The 4,677-nt window shown below is 40.8% G+C and overlaps 1 pseudogene; it reads right to left on the minus strand.

Moving 5' to 3' along the window:
- Positions 1-239: 239 nt before the first annotated feature.
- On the minus strand, positions 240-1,259 carry LOC118587632 (annotated as a pseudogene).
- Positions 1,260-4,677: the final 3,418 nt, after the last annotated feature.

A 4,677-nucleotide genomic window follows, 5' to 3' on the forward strand; every position in this document is an offset into this window, starting at 1 on the left:
CTTCAGTTGAAGGGCATCTTCTTGTTTCAAAAATGCTTGCATTCATCCTAGCACTATCCTGTGACATTTGTTTCTGAATCTCATTACGGGTACAGCCAAATAAAAGTGCATTTTAATAAAATAATTACTGTGAATGCATTGTTTCTGTTGCTACTGTTGTCCTTTACACCTGTTAATATCAGTGGGGAATCACAAGCTTGAGTAAAGACTGTGTAAAAAGAAGTTTTACAAATGATAAGTCAAAAAAGCAAAAAAAGCAAGAGGCGGTTGCAGTACTTCTCACTCAGCTTCAGCAAACCTCTTGGGGTTGGTTACTGATCATCCCCAATCACCTGGATGCCTGCACTAGCTGTGAACTTCTTCCAGGCCTCCCAGTCCTCCTGGTCGAAGGGGTCTTTGATGGACACCACTGGATAGTCCCAGATGAAAGACTTATACAGGTCAGCCAGCTGGTCTGGCGTGATGTACCTGCTGGCATCAGCAGGAGATTTGAAGTCCAGGTCATACTTGCCAGACCTGAAGAACTCAGAGGAAGCCATGTCCATGCAGATGACAACCTGGTCAGTGCAGCCAGCCTTCCCAATTGCGTTCTTCAGCAGCTCCAGGGCTTCTTAGTTCCCTAGGATGTTAGGCTCGAACCCGCCCTCATCACCCATGTTGGTGGCATCCTTCCCATATTTCTCCTTGATGTCATTCTTCAGGTTGTGATAAACATCTGCCCCATGCACATGGCCTCCCAGAAACTGGACGCCCCCACGGGGAGGATCATGAACTCCTGCAAGTTTGTTGCCAGCATGAAAACCGCCGTTGATGACATTGAAAGCTGGACCTGCAGGATGACTTCAGGGTTGTCAGCAAAGTCAGCGATGTGACAGTAAAGGGGCACACCCTTTTCTGCGGCACCAGCTTTGCAGAAAGCCAGGGACACACACCCAGGATGGTGTTTGCACCAAATTTCGATTTATTTTCAGTGCCATACATCTCAATCGTCAGTTTGTCGATCTTCTCTTGTTCTGCAATACTCAGTTTCTTGCTAACCAGAGCAGGTGTGATGGTTTTATTGATGTGCTTAACAGCCTTTGAGACACCTTTCCCCATGTAGCAAGTCTTATCATTGTCATGGAGTTCTAGGGCCTCATAGATGCCTGTGGAGGCACAGCAGCTCAGAAGAGACCTTTTGAGATGTAGAGGTCAATCTCAACAGTGGGGTTCCCACGGGAGTCAAAGATCTCTCGAGCATGGATCTTGAGAATAGACATGGTGTGTTTCTTGCAGCCGGGTTGCTGTGCAGGAAACAAACAGATGTTTCTGCAAACACCCTGGAGAGCGTTTAACTGTTCCCAAAAGTGAACCAGATCAGCTCTGTGACCAAGTCTCTGCAGGTGTGTAAGCTGGCCCAGTCCATGGTTGGGCGTCATGGTGTCCCATCACTTTGGGGAGACTGAGCATACTTTTCATCGCTGACCTTGTGGTGGGACTCCGCACTGGGCAGATCAAGACTGGTGCCCCATGCTGATCTGAACACCTGGCCAAGTACAATCAGATCCTTAGAATCTAGGAAGAGCTGGGCTACGAGGCCAAGCTTGCCTGCAGGTGCTTCAGGAATCCCCTGGCCAAGTAAAGTGTGTGTGGAGATCCTTGGAGCCACCGGCTGCTTCGACCCTGTCCCTGATGTCAACGAGGTGGCTCAAAGCTGGCCCAGCACTTGTCCCTCCCATACCACTGCTTCCTTAGACGTCATTAGACAGCCACAGCTGACCACCTTGAGCCTGCTGGAAACCCCAGCTTTGTAATCATGTGATTGGTCTGAATCATTGTTTCTGTCACCTCACTTCCAAGTGTCTGAAGCCCAGTGTAATCTTTAGGGTGGCCGCAGGTAAGATCCCTGCCCCAGCAGTTCTACGAGCAAAATAAAAGCCTCAGTGACCCCCCCCCCCAAAAAAAAGTATGAAGAAGAAGAAAAAAAGCCTGGAGTGCATTCATCCCAACAGAAGCAAAAAATAAAACTCCAAGAAATTCAGAGTATGAGAAAAATAAGCTCCTATGCTGCACGCTGACCTTCCCAACTCTTCAAAGATTGAAAACAAATAAAACAAAATTGTCATTATTGACAAACCTTTAGCCAAACTGACAAAAAGAAAAAGAAGACATGAATTAATAAAATTAGAGAGGAAAGAGGGATTTTACAATGGGATAGAAGGAATCCTATACAACTAAAGCAACACATTGAAAACATATTTCAGAAAAACTGGAAAATATAGAAGAAATGGATAAATTCATAGAACTATGTGACAAGCAAAAAGTATATCAAGAAAATATAAAAACCTAAACACATACATAATAAGTGATGAAATTGTAATAGGAATCAAAGTCTACCCACATAGAAATTCTCAAGACCAGGGTAAGTCCTCAAACTCTACCAAGAATGTTTTTAAAGGTTTATCCTCTTGTGTGTGTGTGTGTGTGTGTGTGTGTGTGTGTGTGTGTGTGTGTGCATTGTCACATAAGTGCAGGTGTCCATGGAGGATAGAAACATCAGATCTCTTTGGAGTTAGAGTTACAGGTGGTTGTGAGTAATCCAATGTGGATGCTAGGAGAGAATCTCGGGTCCTCTGCAAAAATGGTAAGCCCCTCTAACCACTGATCTGCCTCTCCAGCCCTTTTCCAAGTTTTAAAAGAAAAGCTAATATCAATGCTGATCAACCTGTTTTATTAAATAGCAAGGGAAGGAACACTGTTCTAGTTTGCTTCTCTATCAATGTGATAAACATTGATCAAAGGGAATTTGGAAGAGGAAAGGACCTGTTTTACTTATAGGCTATAGTCTGTTATCAAGAGAAGCCAAGTAAAGAACTCGAGGCAAGAACCAAAGCAGAGACCATGGACGAGTATTGTTTGCTGGTTGGATCAGTTTATTTTCTTATACAACTCAAGACCACCTATTCAGTGGTGACAGTGCCCATAGAGGGCTGAATGCTCCCACATCAATCATCAATAAAAAAAATGGCCCATAAATTTGTCTATAGCTTAATATGACAAAGACATTTTTTCCAGTTGAGTTTCCAGCTTCCCAGATATTCTAGCTTGTGTCATGTTGACAAAAAATTAGCCAGTATGGGTTTTAAAGACTCATAACATAACACAAAAACATAAACACAAAAATTATTTATAAAATACTTGCAAACTAAATTCAAGAACATGTAAAGGTGATCATACTCCATGTGAATCCTATCTTAGAGATGTAATGATAGTTAATAATACAGTAACCTATAAATGCTTTATGGCATTATAAACAGACAAGGAAAAATACACATAATTTTGCCAATATATTCAGAAAATGTCTTTGACAAAATTCAACATACATTCATGATAAAAACCTGGAGAAATTAGCAAGAGAAGGAACACATAATAATAAAATAAAGGCTACATAAAGCAAACATAAGTCAATCTTATAGCAAAGGAGAGAGATAGCTGAAAGAATTTCCTCCACACTCAGGATTGTGACACTGCTTGAAGTCTTAGCAACAGCAATAATGCAGAGAAGGAAAATAAATGAATAAAAGGGGAAAAGAGACAATACAAGGGATGTCATTAGGAAAGAAGGAATTCAAAGTATTAAAGACTTTAATAACTGTACCAGGAAGGTCATAGATGTAATAACTACTTTAAGTAGTAGCAAGATATAAAACTATCTTTAAAAAAATCCTGTAATCTTTATAAATCACTAACAGACATGTTGAAAATGAAATAGAAATAATCTCATACTAACAACAGACCTAGCCAGAAGGTGAATTAACTTTTCAGTGGAAAACAATGAAGAAATAAAACGATATAGTCAATGAAAGAAACATCTCTTATGCTTATGGCTCAGCCAAATTAGTATTGTAAAAATTGCTAGACTTCTGAAAGGCATGTGCATATTCAACACAACTCCTACTACAGTTTTAATGAAGTTATTCACAGAAATAGAAAAAAAAAAAACCTCTAAAATTCGCAGGAACAATGCTGAATTTCCAAAGCAATACTTAGCATAAATAACAATTCTGTTGGGGTCCCAATGCTATACAAAAAAAAAAAAAAAAAAAAAAGGAAAAAAATGCCGCCACAGGGTGATAATGCAGCACTCAATCTCATGCAGACAAATTCTGATAGCAGGAGATGGCTAGGAGAGAAGAATTTTGAAGGCATTTCCCATGCTAAAAGCTGGTCAATGTCTAAGGGTGACCAATTCCTGTTGTTAATGCCTGAGATTCCATTCCCACATATATTTCAATGTTTTAGAATATAGGATGGTCCTTTCCCATTATTTATCTTTAGTACTTTATTTTACGTGTATGAGCATTTTGACTTTATGCATGTCTGCCAGAGGATGAGGTAAGATTCCCAGTAGCTGGAACTACATTTCAAGCATGCCGGTGCTGGAAATGTAACTTGGGGCCTCTAGAAGAGCAGTGAGTGCTCTAAACCAGGGAATCATCTCTCTAGACTTTCTACCCATTATTTGCAATTGGATATTTTCATATTGTCAGGGTTCAGCCTTCCTTTCTTCCAGTACCTTGGGTTGTAAGTTGAGCATGTTTGCTTTATTGGCAGTTCTTGTTAAAATCCATGAAGTGTTCAGGTGATTATGTAATTCTTTGATTTCATGACCTTAGGGGACAGAGGGAGGGCTTTAAA

This window comes from Onychomys torridus, chromosome 7 (genome assembly GCF_903995425.1).
Source record: "Onychomys torridus chromosome 7, mOncTor1.1, whole genome shotgun sequence".
Lineage (NCBI taxonomy): Eukaryota > Metazoa > Chordata > Mammalia > Rodentia > Cricetidae > Onychomys > Onychomys torridus.